A 19,553-nucleotide genomic window follows, 5' to 3' on the forward strand; every position below is an offset into this window, starting at 1 on the left:
GAAAAGCCCTGTTTCGACAGGCCATTCAAGATAATTAGTTGCACCCTGCTATCGGCCTGCCGCCCTTCCATTCTTTTTGCCAGCAGCAGACGAGCATTCAAAGTCCCTGTTCGTGGCCCGGCATCCAGTAAGGCCACCGGGGCACGAACGGGACAAATATGTTTGCCCTGAAAAATATGGTTAGCTCCCGATTTTCTGTTTCTTTTGGTCTTGGAGCAAATGGTGACGACAGCCAGGGCGGCCATTAAAAATGGCTGGCCAAATAATCGGTAGTTAATGTGCGGTAGCTCATAAAACACGCTCTGTTGGCGCCTTTTCGGTTGAGCTTTGAGCCGAAACTCGGCCAGGGGGAAAGTCGAAACTACCACACACCGGCACCGGAGTGTCGGCATTGATTTGCGTCAGGCGCAACACACATCAGAAAGTTTCTGCGTTCCCGGTGTACGGTGGACCCATTTGTGGTTTTCTTAATGTTCGATGTTCTTCGGTGAGTCGAGAGGCCTCACATGGGTTTCGTGTGGGGAAGACAAGAAATGGAGAATTGATGATGGCACATAAAACCGTAATCGATTCGATCGTTTTGGCGGCCGAACGACCAGGGCCGGGCGCATTCCTGGGGGACGACGACGACATTATGGCTGCACTAATCGCACTCAGCTTCTCGTGCTACGCTGGACCCCTTTCATGAAACGGTCCATAAATAAGCGCCGGCTCGCGGACAGCGTCTTCCGGTAATCGCTTCACCCGGCTGATCCTGAAGGCCCATATTTGTTACTGGAAGACGGAAGCAAAAAATTGCGTCTGACTGGATCATCGATCGATCGAGTTGGTCGAGTGAGCAAAGCAGAAAACAAAAAACCTTCTTCTAAGTGCGACCTGTCGAAGGAGCGAGAGAGAGAGAGAGAGAGTGAGACAGAGTCGCATCCTTGCCGATGGCAGCAAGAACTCGTTCCACGTACTCGATCGGCCCCACTTCTCGGCTCCGATCTTGCTTCGCACGTAAAAAGGACAGTAATGAGAAATGACTTTTCATTATCTAAAAGCAGCCCAGCATGCGCCGGGCGACCAGCCGTCGTCTAGTGTCCTTGGAGAAGGACTCCGGACGGGAGGCTCCGTGTCCGTGACGAAGAACCAGCACTGGGAAAGGTATCGACATCAGCAGAAAAGGTGGATCGGTCGTTTGGTCGGTCGGTGAAGTTAGCAGCAGCAACCTGCCAGCATTCCACGGACCGAATTCTATTTTCTTCCTTCGCAGCCGCAGGTTGGGCTGGTTGTTCGGGACGGATAGTCCAGCCCAAGGACGGCTGGGAGATAAATTTCCCATAAATATGTATGCGCACAGTTTTGCGATAAATCATCGATGACCACACACACACACACACTCACATATCCCGGATGCTCAGCGCTTCTCACATGTATGTGTCCTCGAACTCCTTTTCGCACCATCCGACCGGACCCGGACCGGTCGTAGTGATACTCGACCACCGAAGGAATGCCATCGATTTTTCATCTCATTTCTCGTTTCCACCCATCACATTCCACGTTTCCCTGAAAGCTTTAATACGCAGATCGGAGTGCAAAGTGTTGACTATGGTGTTACGTGTTGGTGGTGTTGACTGCGCCTTAGGTATCTAAAAAACTGCACTTTTTAAATGAAAATTAATTTCCACAGCCGAAAGGCTATGTTTTCCAAGCACTCTGGCAGATTATTCATTTTGTGAAAATGTATTTAATTGTTTCCGCGCGCGCCACCACATGTAACAAGCGCGCGTGTAGCGAAAGCGAAACAGTTCGTGCGGTGCGGGCCACAACCGGAAGCAGGATACGTCTGTCGAAACTACTGTGAATTAATGAATTCCGCCCGCAAACACATAAAACTTCTATCTGTGGTGGATGAGGGCGGCGTTTCGGGGGCGCGCAGGGTGGCTGCTTTCATCTTCCCACATGTCCCGTTCCGTTCCGTGCACAGGGCGACGAATTTAAAGGCTGCTGGCTCATAAACAACTACCGAACGCTGTGTGTGCGTATGCGTCGCATTTGTCCCCGGAACGCCGGGAAGCGCGTTGGGCGCGTATGTAGGTCAGGGTATTACAGAACGAGCAAAAAAGGGGCGGAAGCTACTCGTGGCAAAAAAGGAAAAACGGATGGAAAATCACACACAACCGAACCCTGGACGCTGCGCGGTTGGAAGCGTTGAAATTTCGTTATGTACCTATTTTTTGTTGTTGTGTGCTTCGCTCTGTGCTGGACAATTTTACTATTCGCATAAATATTAAATTGCACAAGAATGAAGACAGTCAGTGGGACGTACGAATGAGGGTCCTGCGCCACGCTCGTTCGCGCTGCTGCCCGGTATGATTTGCTAACTGGCTGCAGCACACACATGCTGTTTCGAGTTCCCGGTGGGAGCTTTCGGGTTTCGGGTTGTTTGTTTTCCCATTGTCCGATGCACGGCACACAAGGGCGTACCGCTTTTTCTGTGTGGGCTTTTTTAGCCCGTTTTGTATTAGGTCAACATAGAAAGGGGTTCTTTTTTTTCTGGCGAGAGAAACAATCATATCCCTTTTGGAACGATGCAATTCACAGTTCACAGCACCACGAGCTTGAGGTTCGATATGCTTGCGCCACTGGACCGCGCCCGCTCGGTGAGTCCGCGATACGATTAATTTGTGTTCCGTTGTTTGATGGGTGTCGCCGGGATCCGGGATAAGGCGGGTTTTTGCTGGATATCCTCTAGAGAGTGCCAGGGTGGCATTGTTCAGTGGGTGTACCGTGGGCAGTTTGGGTCCGTTTTCAAACGAATTCATGAGTTTGTCGATCGATTGGTGAAACTTTTTCCACCACTCTTTGGAGGTTCAATAGAAACAAAAAACTCGGCTTCACTTCAACTTCAACTGCCTTAGGTCGTAATTCTCAAAAGTATCTCATTGAAGTCTCTGTTAACAAAGTTTTAAATAAAAATTGATAAAATAGAATTCAACATTTAATTAATTGCTCCGTTTCGTTGCGCATCGGTAAACCCAAGATACCGAGAAACGGTCTACATCGCCCGGAGCTGGGATTAAAACCAGAGCCCCAGGTTGTACGGTTATTAAAAGTTTTCTTCACATTTTATAAATTATTCCAACCCCGTCCGGGGCACGGGTATGGCCCACAAGCAGTGTGGTTAAGTCTGTGTGGTCTGTGGTGTTCCCCGGGAATGCGCCACTTCAAGGTGAGCAACTTTCCCTAATGCCGCGTGCGCGTCGAAACTTTTCCCGACGGCTCATTTCATTAACTCTTTGGCCACTTGGTTTTTTTTCCACACCACGCTGGATTGCTGATGATCCCGCGTCCGACTGGAAACCCACGCTACGCACAGGCTGAGCGCCATTACGTCCGAAACGGAGGGAAACATAATTTGCTGCAAAAATAATAAATGATCCTCCGAAGACACTAGAGGACCGTTGAAAAGCCCAACGGTTCGGGTTCGGTTCGTGTTCATAACTTTTAAAGGCATCCTTCAGTCTGGGCACTTTGATAAGACGAAACTCGGGAATCTTTGCGTCGGGCTTAGCGGAAAGTCCGAAGAAGGATTTTCAGGCCGAAAGAACTCGCATTTCGTACGCGACTAACAGTGCACCGCACCGATCTGCGGGCCGGAATGGGCAGTAAATGTTGGCGGTGGTCCACTCTCATCTTCTTGAAAGCTGTTTGATGGCTCCGCATCAAGAAAAATGTCCACCAAACCGAAGAACGTAAGCCAATGGACGAATGTGCCCACGCCACTTGTCCACCAAGCACGAAAGCTAACGGCAAGGAATTCACAACCGTGAACATTACGTAGCCGGACGCATTTCATGCATACGATATAAGGTTCTATAGCCGGTTCAGCACGAGGCACGAGCTCGAACTCGTCGTTTTTCACACAAAAAGTGACTCCAGTTCGATCCCGTGTCCGATTCCCTGCTGAAATCGCTGGAGAAGGGGAAGCAAAGCACCGCACGAAAGGATTGTCCTCTCCGCAGGACACCCTTGGGATGCGGTTACGGTTGGCAAAAGTTTTGAAACCCGCGGCGGTAGCGGCAGAATAGAAGGTTCCGAGTAAGACGTGATTGAAATTCATAGCGACCGAGCTAGGAGGGTCTGTTTGATCGAAATCGATAACGGTAGCTAGGGCGGAGATTTTGTACGCTCTTCGGCTACCGAAAGTTGCGGATTATGACATTTGGAATTCAAGAATCTAAAAGCTTCAGTTCTGTTGTTTTACCCGCAGAAACCATTAACAACAGGATGGCGGGGGTCGTAAAGCTAACAGCAAATGGAATGGCATCCAATGTTTGATCAAATCCGACACCATTGTGGCAAACTTATTTGTCAATCTCAAACTGACTTCGTGATGAATGCTAGCATAGTGTACGGCTCGACGGGTACTTGGAATCGAATGCTTTTCGCAGATTGAGTTACACCTAGCACGGCAAGACGAGAAGCATGTTATCCAATTAGTTACATTGTCCCGAACGATTAATACGCTGCCGTCACCAAAAGAGGACCAGCGCCCGCCGTGGGGAGCAACAACAGCATTGATAAATGAAGCAAACAACGACCCACGATTTGGCCCAATTTGGGCCCCATTAGCTCGGGCGGGATAAGTCTCGATTTATCAGCCCAGGCCTGAAGCAATTTCCAGGAAGCTTCCTTCCGATCCAGCAGGCAGCATCTCGCCCAGCAATGCCATATACAATAACATTTTTCTACCCTCATCGAGGGAAGACCCGGTCTAGGTGTGGTCGTTCCACGAAAACGGCACCGAAGTAGTTCCATTTTTTGGACGCAACCTTAACCCCAACAAGGGCTTCATCACAACCAGGAGAAGACGTCTGACCGAACGTAACCTACGCTGTGAGGTTAACGTACTAAAGAGGTTGCCTTCTGCCATCCTTTTTGCGGGCGCGCTTTGGCGTGTGAAGCATAATCCGAAACATAATAATAGATGCAAAGTTCTCTTTTTATTTTTCTCGGGACGCGTCTGCGATCAGATTGTCGGGGCGACGTGGCGCGTCGCGGCCCCGGGGCTTCCGTTGTCGGCGAAATTAAGTGAAGAGAAAACTGGGGTTCGTTTGGGTTCGGGTGACATTGATGGAATGGCTAACCAGGCGTACGATGGATGTTGGACATGGTCGACCGCACCGAAGAATGCCGAAGGCTTGGCGTGTATTTTGGCTGATTGAAAGTCCGGGCACAGTGAAAGGATACGTTTGTCGTGCAAATCGGTTCGGCGTCTCCTGCGCCCGGTCCGGCCGGCGTTAATCGATGGTGCTCCGAAACAGGCGACTGTGGCCGTTAGACCGTAAAGATCCAGCTGATATAGTCGCGTTTCGTTTGGCAAGCGGTACGAATTTATTTGCATAAAATATTCTACGGAGCGATTGCTCGCAACGCCAGAGTGTATCGATGACTTTCCGACGTGCGCTTGTTCCATTATTTTCGACATAAATTGTATATCGAACAAACATGTTACACGTTCTGAATCGAAAGAATTCGAATTAAAAAATATAGTATGCAACTAAACCACAGAACATCGTGACCGTCACCAGTACAATGATCGCTGAAAAATCTAAATCGTGTACCGAGTTTAATTTTAATTTCGGCGAACAATTTATCCGTCGAATGGTGAGACAATCAATGCGACTTAATCAACCAGCAGTCAGGTTTCGCTAACCTAGCATTCTCGGTAATTTTCACCTCATTTACCCGAGCATGGTTGAGGCAAAGTTTCGAAGCACTTCAAACCGCTGACCACCGTACAAGCTTATTGGTAACAGCATGGGCGGTCAATTGAACAGTCATTTATCATGCCACTTGCCCATAAATGAACGCCACCAAAGAAAGGTGTCTCACCGAAAACGGGATCAGCACACGTTTTGAAAGGAGCCCCAATGTTGAGCAAGATCGGTACGGAATGTTCTTCTTGATATTCTACACCTTCAACAGCTGTGAAAGTACGAAAACTATCCCGTGCAGCCCGGACTGCGTCCGATTTGGTCCGCAAATAGTTTTGAGCTGCTGAGGTTAAAGGCGCTGCGGAGCTAATTGAATACCGAGCTGCTGCAGCGGCTACCAATGCGAACACGAAAATGAGATTGTGCCATTTTGCTTGCACCGTGTTGGAGTTTGGTTCACCACTGGATGGACCGATCCAGTCGTGATTTGGTAGATTATTTATTTAATGTTTTCCACTTTTCCGAATTCATTACCATGACCGCTGTTACTTTTTCTGGCACCCGTACCTTGCGCCAGTAACAGCCTAACACGGTGCGGTAAACTGGAAAGCTCATTAATGGTCTAGGTTGAAAGTTGCTTGCCAAACTTTCCCTGACTCATGATGCAAGTAATTGTAATTAAATGACGCTTGTAGATTTACGCCATGTAGGAAACTAACGATTGAATTTAGTGTAATATATTTACAAAGTAAAACCCCGGTTCTTTTAACTAATTCTTCGTGCACGTATGAATCAAAAATGCAGAAAGTATTTCTCTTTCTATGCTAGCTAAAGTACAAAAGACTTTCCCTTTCGTTTACTCCACTGACAGCATAATGCAAAGCTCTAAATGGAAGTTAATCACATTATTGCATTGTTAAAGACAGCAGCAGTGTGTTTGGTCTCAGTGCGACATAAAGCAATCAGCTTTATGTTTATTCACCGAATAAACATGAAAATGCTGCTCCTTAATTGAATCCCGTTTGACGAAACCCATTTCCCTTTGGCTTAACATGCTAACGATGGACTATCCTAGCCCGGGACTGTGTTGTGTTGTTTTTTGTTTTTATGCAGCCGTATCGTGAACCTAGTGACGTAGCACATTCCTTTGCGTATCGCATCTACATAAATCATCGCTTCTGCATCCCGTTTCAGGAGCGTTTTTGTGTGTTTTACGCCCGCTCGTAAGCTGACGCTGCAGCTGACCCTTCGTCAGCGGCAGATTCCCGACGTCGCGGTAGTTCTAGTTCGAGACTAACGAACGGAGCGCGCACGTACACGATGAAGCTGTTAGCGCACTTGCGTTGGCGATGATGGCGAATAAACAATTTTAATGAGATGACATTTGTTTTAATTTTGTAACGCTTGCGACGCCTGGCGAGAGCGACTCGGCAGCGGAAGCGAGGGCGTATTTCCGGGATTCGCATTTCTTTGCGCAGTTTTTAGACCCTTCTTGGGGTGCGGTGGTGCAGAGCTGCAGAGAAAATCTGGGCCACGGGGGCCGACAACGACACACAGACGTTAGCGTGGTTTGGTTTCATCAAAACTGACAAGTTTGACGCGCAGAACGCTTGGTGGCGTCATCGCCGACATTGCCACCTCACCGTCGTGACTAATGAAGTGTAAATTTGCTTTAATTATGCGCGGAACGAGTGCGATCTCTCACACGCTCGCTGGATGTTCCCGGAAGCGCCAGAGATTCGGCGGGTTTTTGTGTTCAGTTTTTGGGGAATATTCGTACGGTGTTGCAGTCTTTCGTGTAAATGGTCTGCTTGTGAATGGAGTGAATAATTTTCGACTCTCGAGAGGCCATTCAGAGAATTAAACTATTTATGTGCCTTTCCACTCGCGTAACCCGTAGTTTTATTCTTCCTTCCTAACGATGAAATCGTTAAATCATTAAGAGCCAGTCATCAACAGGCTCTGTTGTTCGGGGAATGTGAAAACACTTGAACGTTTACGACTTCACGAACGAATTACGACTTTACGACTTATGCTGAAGGACATTCACCTATGCTGCCCGTCGCAGTGTACATACGAACGTATGGAAACATGTTTTGACTTGTTTTAATCAGTAAGGTTTTGAACATTAGTTTCTCTCCTCCGCAATTTCGGGCCCTGTAGTCCAGCTGGCAAACCGATTTTCTTCCAGTCTTTTGCCTGCACGGTGACCTTCCGTTCGATCTGATGTTAGTGACAAATTGGACCCGAGAGAAGTCGAGCAATTTTGCGGTGAACCGGTGAATTTCCGGAACGCTCTTTCGCGCTGACTTTCTTGGGGGCTGTGTGAGCTTCTCGTCCATAAAATTAGTATTGAAATAAGGAGAGCCAAGGGCAGCGGGGATACGGAAGGGGGTATTATTAAAAGCCCCGCACGAAGGATTACCATTTGGTGCGGTGCGGCATTTGCATAATCACATAATCAACAGTGCCACTGACTTAGAATTAGTAATCAACATCGACAGCGAGTTGTTTTTCGCTTCGCCATAGCAATTGGCCAGTTACGAGCCGAGCCGCTTTAGTTCCCAATGTTAGCAGCATACGAACTCCTCGATACAAATATTAGGAATTTTAGAGTAACATAAAGTAACACTTGACTTAGCAGAAATTCTTGTCGAACATTTTGTTCAACTTAACAAACCCAAGACTTAAACCAAAAATACTTTGGAAATTTTTACGACACCATCCAACGGTCGTAGGACTAGATTCGTAGCCCAATTTCTTGCCATCTGTCGGCGTCGGCGTAACGTGTCGTCAATTTATATTCTTCTCGGCACCATGCTGAACGGCCAATACAATATGTCGAGCCGATGTGTTCTTTTGACACCGAAATTGCTTGTTTTTGTAGTACCGCACGTGCCCCGTTGGAACGACACGAACTCGATACAGCGGGACAGTCGCTTCCGTTTTGGGGCAAGGCGAATTTCATATTGTTCATCAACGTCATGTCAGTGCTGATATAACGTCACGGCCAGACTTTGAGGCATGAGGCATCGCGAGCTCAAGATCGATAGCATGAAAAATTAAAAGCAAACCTCGTTAATCTTTCGCTTAAATTCGCATATCTTTTAAGCTGAACATTTGTGGAACGATCTATAGGATGTTGGTTGAAATTTTGGTCTCACGCTAACACAGAAAGAAACAAATTATGGAAAACTTTGCTGTTACGTTACGAATCACAAAATTCGTTCACCGACCGTGATCACCAGTGAGATAGTCGCGGAAAGTAGAAGCGAAAATACGTCACACAACAGTACGGCTTTCGTAAATTGGTACATATTTCGTCGACGACTTCTCAGTCCGTGGGCTGGCCGTAACGAACGGTCGTAATTTTTGTTTTGTGCTCCTCCACTCATTTTTCTCAACTTCGCCTGGTCTGGTTGCCGAGACGCCATCTGACCTGATACTGAAATGTGTGCCGAGGGTTCGCAGTAATCGAGTTGATTTTTGCTGCGATGCGATGGAAAACGATGAACAAAATGGACCCATGATAGAGTCCCGTCCGGTCCGCCTTTGCGATTACGCAGAGCTATCGACGACAGGGAGTGGTTACGATCTACATTTTCGTAGAGATTCGTTGGAAGAAAAAAGGAAAAACCTCGCCAAGTGCCTCGGTGGATTAACTCCATCGGATCCATGAGAAGAGTTTCACGAATACGAGAGAATAATAAAAACATAAGTGCACTTACAAATCAACTTGGATGAACTGTTAATGTTTCCCAAGTGTAACGCTAACGGAAGGTTGCAGAGCATCGCTCACTTTAAATGAAAAGCTGCAGTATGATTAGATAATGGATTCAGAGAGGAAAACGTTAGACATATGGAAAGGATATGGGGATTTTTACTGTTCAAATGGTGCAATTGAATTTGATTGGCACTGAACTTCGACGACGGATTGAGAATATCGAAAAAACGAATAAAAAAATAATTACGATACATCAGACATCAGTAAGAAAGTAGTCCATTAGAACAACATATTGATGGGCCTAATTTATAATAATTTAGCTAAGAAAATAATGTTATATTGTACTTAAGAGATAGAAATTCTCATGTAAATATCTTTCCTTGAACATTGGAATGCAGTAACTGGGTTCTGAAGCAACCGAAACGGTTAGTATCACGATTTCAACCCATCACAAGACCTAGACCGGCCTGATTTAGGCCACCCCGGAAGGGCCCTTTTTGTTGCACGATTTGTCGTAGAAGGAAAAAAACCAAAACATGGACAGAGCGTAGTTTCACACATCATGGTGGTTCCCGCCATCAATCTGATTTGGCACCGAAACGTGACACGCACTTTGCATCCTTGTCCAGCGTTTTCCAACCTTACGCGTGTAGCCATATTTCACGGAAGTGTAATGCATAAAACGGCCCAACACGATGCTCTGGAATTCGCTTGTTGGATGGTTCGGCAAAAATAAATAAATCACGCAACCTGTAGTGCCACCATCTGCGAGCCGAACGCCCTCGTGCGCTGCTTACAGATTTATGACGCATTACTAGTTGTTGGAATTGCCGCTACTATCTACAAAGGTTCGCAAACTTTGTGTATCGTGCAAAACAATCAGGATGGAACCATCGGGCAACGGACACCATAAACTTCACAGTACCCTGCTGCCCGGAAGCAGCAGCAAGCTAGGGTGCAGTAAATAAGACGCGCAGCAGGAGCAACGATTTTCTGGTCCAACCTCCGTCGGCACGTGTAGAAAAGCGTTCTAGATTCTGCTACACTGCCCGTCTCTGGGATTGACTTATGGCGCAGAGAGCAACGGTTGCGTGAAAGGCCCGCTAGGCAAGCTTCTTTCAGTCTGGCGAAACATTAAAGCATCGCTACGCTCGGTGGCACTCGTTGGCAGCTCTTTCTCGGGGCTCCTGATGGTTCATTTTAGCACCGTAACGCCGCGGAGGCCACAAGAAGTCGAGAAAGGCACTCGTTCGTAGCTGCATCGCGCGGATCATGTGGTTTTCAACTGCGCTGCTCTCATCGTCATCAGCATCCACTTGACCTATTATTCCGGGCTGATCCGCAACGGGACAGCGGTGCAGTTAGGAACGGAGCTTCATTTACTTCGCTCAATTCAAGTGTTTTTAGTTCACGTTCCCGCCGCCCATGCGGCCCAGTTCTTTTGTGGCAGCATGAAAAGGGTGACAATGATACGTTCGCCTTCGGGATTATCATATCTTAAAACGCGGTTCGCAAAGCGCTCCAGAAAGGGCTTTTGATGTTGATTTAAAGGATTTGGTATTTAAAAAAACACATAGTTATCACATTTATCATAAAGCGGAAACCATATTAATCATAAAAGTGCGTAAGTACTTATTCGGATTTGGCATCATCCCATTGAATTAGGCACAAAGAGTTGAGTCGACATAAAAGGCCACACTAATTACTCTTAACAGCTGTTTTGGAAGTGTGCTAGAAAATTAAGCAATGACAGGCCACGATGTGACGCGCGTGACTTCATGTCGTTCCTGCTAAATACTTCGAAAAATCTGTTACACCATATCCGAGCCACCCCGAGTTGTTTCACCACATTATCGCACATTAACGACAGCACCTGCGAGGGCTTTGAACAAATGACTTGTGAAAAGACTTGTCATACACTAATCTGGCATGACAAGGAGCTTTCTCAAGTTGTTGTGTCGATTCTTCCGCCTTGGTTGCCATCTGGCGGTACGGATCTGAAGCTTAGTTTGACGAAAAAACAAACGGCGGAACAGTTTATACCATCCACAAACACAAGAGTGGCACGACGGCACCGACCATGACGGTAAACAATGACCATAAACGATGATATAATAGCCCGCCACTAGCCCGCCATTATCGTCGTGGCAATAATCAATATTCGTCGTGTTGTTGCCCACAGGACCATTGGGCGCTCCACAATCAATAGGCGGAAACATGAAGTTTTATTTGCGATACATTCCGGTTTTGTCATAAAGAAGCGACCCAAATAGCAATAAAAAGCTCGGGAAACTTTGCAGAACATCGGGGCAAAGGCGACCCACCGACTCACTCTTCAGCGGTGTAAAATGTTTGCCTGTTGTAGACTTTATGCCTCAGTGACACCGCGTGTGCCGCTGCCGAGTGTCGGTAGCGAAGCAATAGAAATTGAATGGATCAATGCGCCCGGATCCGTGCGCCACCAGGCGTCTCCACCGGGGGTTGACTTTATTTATTTTCGTTTCCAACAGCATCCCAGCTGGTTTTTACTCGACTCGACTCGTTTCTCCCTTCGCTCAGCCCAACCCGGAGAAGCAGTAAGCCACTGACCGTTGGTGACACTGTGATACTTTGCTCACCACCACCGACGGCGAGGATTTATCGTGCCCTCTTTTTATGCTCGACCTACTCGGCCGGACGTTTTTTTTTTCTACTAGCCGCTTCTTCCAGTGCCCACCAGTGTCGAAAATTGTTCAATATAGAGGCTGTGGTTGAGGTAATCAGAAAATGGAATCATTTTCTTCGCCACAAGCAAATTGGGATGAAAAAAACCGAAAAGTGAAGCATTTTGGTGCACTTCGGTGTTTGGTATGATCGAGCAATAATGTAGCACAATATTTATGCACCTAAAGGTAAAATTGTAACAAATTGTACACATTCGTTCTTTCCCCGCCGGGGACGTCATTGTTTCGGACTTTCTGTGGCTTTCGGCAGAAGTTACTTTGGTCCGACCGCTGGGGGCATTTAAACTGAAACCCTCATCTACAGCCACAAGCCTTCCAGCCTGCCTGTTGTGCCAATAAGGCATCTTGCAGTTTGCTCACCAATTACCAGCCATACCTTAGCATATTTATGCTGCAAAGAGACATGCCTTCGATTGGTCATAAAGCTAGCAATCCATCATTTAATCTCTCGCCACGCGACACATAAACCATGGCCCAGCCCGAATCATGCCCTTTTTGGGGGGAACGATTTCCCGTTTCGGATGTCCCGGTTGCTGGTTGTGACATAAATTTTCCGTCCTACGAAAGGACAACAATCGCCGTCGCAATCCGTACATCAAACGAGGCGCTCGCAGGCGGACATAACGAGGTGGTTTGGAGGCACACGGCGAAGGCGGTGGCCCCGTACCCGTACCGGACTCGGTGTTCCATAGCGAAGCGTTGTTGTCGTCGTTCCGCCCAAACCGGGGTTCCCTGCGGGAGATTTGGCTTGATTCGAACGAGCCACAAGCGGCCAAACCGGGGGCCGGGTGTATCATTTGCTTTCATCGCCATTACCATCATCGTCCTCGCAATCATCGTCCTCGCTGCCACCGCCAAAAAACAGTGAAGCGTCGTGTGGCTCAAGGATCTTACACTTTGTTGCAATGAACTTGCCAGCCTGTGGTCCACGGTTCCTGGCGGGCCGAAGCTCTTGGGCGGAATCTGCCCTTCAAAGTAGTGGAGATATAAAAATAACAAGCTCCCCCGGACTCCGGAGCTCTCTTAACTGAATGCAAATATATTCGTTTCCGGCACTCCCGCCGGTCCTGTAGGTAGGTAGGGCTTGCCCCCACCGCCGGTTCCGCCTGCCTGGCTGCACCACCTGCCCCCGGGAAATCGACCATTAATTCGGGTGTGGTTCAGCTTTTGGCTTTCGCATTCGGGTACGGTCCCCGTGACCAGAGACAAACCGCTCGTATTGCGGGAGGCCGCCACGGGTGTTCACGGCTGAGCTTTTCGTCCGGTTCGCGCCACGGTCCTGTGGCTCGTGGCGGATGTGGCCGTTGTCAGAAGACTCCCGGGGTGCTTATATTGGCGGGGGCCAAATTTTATGCGCTTGTTCAAGGGCGGGCGTTGGGCGTTACCGGTGGACTACGAGTGTCGCGGTCAAGGCGCTGCTGGTGGTGAAGTTTTTCGAGCACCCCACAGGCTCCACAGGACCAGCGCCCACGGAGAGGCTCACAGGCGCTCGCGTTCGAAGTTAGCCAAATGCAGAACGCCTGGCGCTCGGGCCCTCGGAGAGCAATTTTATCAATATATCAAACCCAGGCTAAGGTCGGAAAATGAAGAAAAAAAAACCCACACACATAATTTGTGGGCAATGCCTGGAAAAACACCGTGCCATATCGGAACGGTTTGCCACGGTGCCACCAGCGGTGGGCGTCGAGAACGGCAAAGGGCAGCATAAGTTATTGCTTTTCTTCCTCAAGTAAAAATAATATGCTCGAAGAATATTACCTTCTTATCGTGCGGCGGAAAATCTTTATTAAGGCTATGGGGTGATTTGTATAAGTAAAATGGCCCAGTTGTCAGTTTAAAATAATGGAAATCGATTTTTCATGTGGCCGTTTTGGGTATTTGGGAGCATAAGTGAAGCCTTAGTGAGTGTCGCTTTCAACGTCGTATATGAATCGCTCCTTTTAGGCTATTTAGCCAATTTGTTCCAAAGAACTTTTGGTAATGGAACATAATCAAGAAACTCAAACTATCATTCTCCTTTCTATCACAATTTTCAAAAAGTGAATGAACTAAAACCAGAAAAAGAGTCATCTGTAACGTACATTACTCTGTAACGTAAATTTACAAAGCTGAGAAGGTTTGTTAAGGTAAAAAAATCACAAAAATTTCATTTTTTGTACTAAAACGAAAAAAAAACCGCCGAAATCGGAGCTCACGGAGTCTGTGGGCCCAGCGAACACATCTTGGCTGACAGGAAATGTTTAGGCAGCCAGCAAGAAAGCTTCGGATGTGGTGGAACTTAATAATGAAGCCTGCACCTGCCACCGCAACACTCATGTAACGCCACGCTTCCCGTGACATGGTCCCCTCTAGTGTCACGGTCTCCATTTCGTGTTCCGTTTCCTGTTACACAACACCAGCGCACGGGGTGGCGCTCGCGCTGAAAAGTAGCACACGCAAAAGCTCACTCTGTCGCCGGCGGCATCGCGCTTGTCCTCGCTTCGGCCCCGGATGTCTCGGGTGTCCTCAAAGGGGCGAATCTGGCGGAAGCTGGCCGGCGGGCGGATGCTGCCCGGGAGTGTAAATTAAAATTGAGTGCCACGTTCTAGTAGGACGGCTTCACGGCCGTGTCCTCGTTTGAAGCATGCCTTAATTCCCTTCGGTGGTTTAGCAGCAGCAGCAGCAGCAGCCGCTTCCGACGACGCGCACCGTGATTGCCGTGCGGTTGTGCCGTGCCCGTGGATTAACGGAATGTCACGAATCAACACTCAGCGCCAGGAGCAGCAGCGGCAGCAGCGTGAGCACGATGAATCGGTGTACGAACGCGACTTCCTTCCGTCTGACAGGACGGAAGACTCACGCCACGAGAAATGCATGACGGACTGCTCTGGCAACCCTGGTGGGAACGGAACGGGCCGCCCTTTTTTGCTTGTCTTGCCGCATTGGGTAGGCGTTTGAAGGAGAAGTTGGAGATGGGGAAGTCAGTGCTCGTAAGTCGCTCAGATTGCGGTCCGATTGGATGGGAAAGGATTTTCCATCGAGAACTCTTTGCGGAGCGGTTGTGAGACACAAATTGATGGCACACGTTCGAATCGATAGAAAATTATTGGCTTTTCCCAAAGCCCAAATAAAGGCACCCGGAGGCACTTTCGAAAGGGTGCGGCCCAAAAGGATGACGGGCAGTGCACTGAAAAGATATGCGGGTTAGATATCGGTCAGCTTAGTGTGTAAACATTATGCGCCGGTTCGCTCGCTGATTGCGGTCCGGGAGCTGTGATTAGCCTTAACATTGTCAAAACCTTTTTGACGAAACCCCAAGTAAGACTCCGAATTTGAAGGCCTCCAGGACTCCGTTGTGAAGCGTTTTTTTTTTCGGTCGCTTTTAGGCGACCTCAACCAGATGGCGATGTGAAAGCAGCGTTCCGTTCCTTACCTGAAAGTAAACAGGAAATGAAAAGAACAAAATATGTCAGTGGCAAGAAGAATGGTCGGCATTCTGTTTTCGGGCAAAGAGGCTTTTCGGGACGGAGGGCATTAAAATTTTAACAAATAATAAAAAGTTCCGACCGCCAAGGACCGCACACGGATGGCTGGTAAAGTACTTCTCATTAAAATAAATCCCGGCCAAAAGCCCGGCGCTACCGCAGTGCTTCGTTTCGAGCCGGATGTGGAACGCTTACGATGACCCCGACCCCAGCCGGCCGGGCACACTTACCGCCACTTTGTCCGGCACCGTCAATAAAACGGGTCTTTGATCATGGCCAGGAAGCATTATGACAGTGTGACCACAGTCGTAATGGGGCACCATTTACCGGATGGCCAGGACCGACGACGACGGCGACCAGACGACGGTAATCACCGTAGTCAGCCTCAGCCGGGCAAACTTCCGTTTCGCGGCGGAAAGTTGCATCCGCCAGCTTCGTCGGATTTTTCGGAACGGAACAACCCTTTTTCGGTTGCGGTTGGCACCCGTTTCAGTGTTTGTTGGCCATGCGGATGACGGCGAGGGTTCTTTGCCAGCGGAAGCGGTTCAAGGTTTGAACGAAAGGACTGGGCATCATTACGCCACCACGCCACAGCATCAGGCCGTGGCAGTGCAAGAGCAATTAAAAACTGAAATTAGCAAAAGTTGCTCACTGGAAAGCAATACATTTAATTAAATTCCCCCAAACTGGTATTTGATGTGTTTGCTAGCTGTTTACACTGGCACGAAATTCTGGCCTTTCATGAGAAGTTTCGAAACCAAAATTGACATTTGTGCAATGACTTTTAGTAAAATTGTAAAACCATTTAATTATCTTTCAAAGGACTTTAACTGAATGTCAGCACGGCGATGTGGTGTGTGACACCACATCGCCAAAACCTCCAGCAGTGGGAACCACAGCAACAAAGTAATATGCTTGTTGCCAACTTACTTCCACCTTTCATCACTTTAATCATTCCGGACCTCTCGCGTGGAGTGCCCTTCAAACGGAACCGACTATTCAGCCAGTGTCGACAACAAATCGGGTACACTCAGGGAAGTGTCAAAAGCAGCATAAAATATTCAAAATGCACAGAAAAGCCGCGTGGCCACCGCGTGGAATGCTTTAATGGGGTACGGTACCTTCCGAGCATGGGAGCATCAGCCTTCGGGGGGCTTTTACTACACACTGGGCCACAGGATGATAATGGGAGAGCGAGCGCACCTTCTTCGGTCACCGCACTGTGGGCTGGAGAATGTTTTAAGTTTAAGACCAACAAAAAGACCACAGATATGCCGCGTTGTTGGTTGTCATGTATAATTCAGAAGAAGAAAAAGAAGAAGAACGTGGGAACCGAGGCCCATATCCGGTGAGTCTTTTGTAGTAAAATATCCTGTTTTAGTACAAAGCGTGCGTGTGATTCCTGCACCATTCAGTATTCAGCATAAACGCACGAGCCGTCACGATGTTTACTTTGGCCGGAAGTAATTCTGTGCGTTGATGTTAATAGAGTGGAATCAACGGAACCATGGAACCGTGCCAAGAAGGCTCGAAAGCAGCCCAGCTGCAAATGTTCTCAGCATATTTGCTAAAACAAAAAATACGGTTGAATGTTTCGTGTGCTTTTGTAAAACATAACAGCAAAAAGTGTGCGTAATGTAAACAACAATCCGCGGGCAAGCTGCCCACCAACACACGCCGTTGTTAATTTAGTACAGTTTACAACGCGAGCTACAATGTTGAGCTTTTGATGTTTCCGAAAAACCTGCTAATTGAACTCCGCTTTTCGCAGAAACACGGGCGGTCCAGGACCAACATGAAAGCGCCGACAAAGTATGGAAACGGTCGAACCCGGTCGCGGCACGATCCGGCCTGGGCTGTAAATATCCATTTTTACTGACATTCATAAATTCCGAAAGCACCCCGAAATCCGGCACCACCCTCTGGTAGGGAAAATCACCGAGTAGGACAGAAAGAGAGAGAGAGAGAGAAAGAGCGTGTGTGTCGTTGGCACAGTGGCACAGGTATGGGATCGCTTTTCGTTCGCGCCCGGGAAAGCTTCACCGGGAACGGGCATTTTTTCTTCTCTCGCTCTGCTCTGTACTCACCCGGACCGCGCAAGGCTCGTGTCCGAGACATTAGAAAATAAGCCGGATTTTCACAATTTGGCCAACGCTAGCACTTTGGCATCGCATTTTGCGAATATTTTTCCGTCTCGGCGAGCCGTGTGCGTGCCAACGGAACGTTGTGCCCTTTGCGTCCTTTTCGGCGAGGAAATATCGAATGGCATGAAATATTTAAATGTTAACATTTTTACACTCAGTGACCCAGTTTTTTGGGCTCCATCTCTCTTTTTTTCTCTTTCGGTTCGGCCATCAGATATGGGAAAATGTGCGTAATCTGAAATATAGGGTGAGAGTTTCGTAAATAATTGAACGATAAGAAAGTTGGCGAGGTTTGGCCGTACATAAAACATTCCCAACTCAACTTCTTAAAGGCAACTTCTTGTAAATTGGATTATTTAAAGCTCCGGATTTATCGCTAACGACAGGGACTATCGAATAGTTGCACGAGTTCTTAGCAAAAACTTTAAGCAAGAGAAAAATTGGAAGAACAGCGGACAAGCATTGTGCAATCTAAATCTTGCAGGAAGATGGAGTTCACAAAACCGTAACGAAACTTCAACACCTGGTGCACGCGAAGCACACTGAAAGCACCGAGGTGGGATAATTTATTCTCGAGATTCACGAGAGCACAGATAAAGAAAATCACAAGACAAAACGCCTCGCGGCATCTTGGTGCATCGCATTCCAACCGGGCCCGTGTTCGTCGTTCTCCATCATATTCGGTGTGCGCTAAGCCGCTGTTTTTTCAGCCGCGTTCCTTACGATTGTGGGCGGGCGAGACTTGAGATTTCAAGCACAGGACACAGCTGCCGGGAGCTGGTACAGTGTTTGTCGCGGTCGCGGTGATGGCGGCAAGTTGCTGAGAAAGTTGGGCAAACTTTAGGCGACAAAAATCGCGTATTTCACGACGACCCATTCTTTGGTCGCCCGAACCGCCCGGCGGTGGCAAAAAAAGCACTAAGCCTCCGGTATCCCGCCTGGGGCGAAAAAGCGCCGTATAAAAGGAACACCTTCTCGGGGTTGCAACGTTCCGACGCGCCGGAAAGACGATCGTATTTCGTCTCGGCCCGGCCCCGGGTGATTACAAATGAGGGCATGTATTTCGTGAGTCCCTGTGTCGCAGATGCCCTATCTAAAACCGAAGCGCAACGACGGAAGAGTGGCACGGGAGCGAGATGCTCCCCTTCATTGATCGACGAAAAAAGGATGTTTTATGGTCGAATCGTTTCGGGGTCCGCCTTGCCGTGTCCTGAGTCTGAGGCTGTGGCACACTGGGTTTATTGCCTTCGAAAATTTCCACAAATCTTGTTTGAGTAACTTTGGTGGGGGGCCGCTTTACCGTTCGTTTGGATTTTGAAGATTTTGTTCCCAAACGATGGTGTATCGTTGCTCCGACATGGTCATCGATGGTTTGTCGCGGCTTATCGTGTCCTTCGACCAAAACGGTGGCGGTGACGACAAATTCTTGGCACAGTAGTGACAGTCAGCGCGTGGAATGGTACTGAAGGGAAAAAAGCATTATCGTAACAAATGCGGCGGTATGGTGATAAATTCTTCAGCTTGACAGCTGAAACCCGTTCCGATTGGCGAGCGATACGAATGGTATGGATTTGGCTAAAGCTGCACTAATGCTCACCGGAATTAGGGATGGCATTCCGGTGTGTCTTACATTAAAAAGGACCATTGATCATGTTACAGATCAATTCAAATTTCCAAATAAAATAGCGTTCCCAATGAAGCTCAATAATGCAATAAATGGGATTATCATGGATAAGAAACACAATGTTCTGAGTCCGTAAGTTGCACAAGGCCACGGGCTTCCAAAAGAATTCGAT

General features: G+C 48.1%; 1 protein-coding gene across 2 annotated transcripts in view; it reads right to left on the bottom strand.

Annotated features, from left to right (window-relative positions):
• The window catches only part of LOC128268311 (solute carrier family 12 member 4), a 92,078-nt gene that overhangs the window by 27,029 nt on the left and 45,496 nt on the right, over positions 1 to 19,553 (bottom strand). The gene's annotated exons all lie outside the window — the stretch shown is intronic.

The sequence above is a fragment of the Anopheles cruzii genome, chromosome 2 (assembly GCF_943734635.1).
Source record: "Anopheles cruzii chromosome 2, idAnoCruzAS_RS32_06, whole genome shotgun sequence".
NCBI lineage: Eukaryota > Metazoa > Arthropoda > Insecta > Diptera > Culicidae > Anopheles > Anopheles cruzii.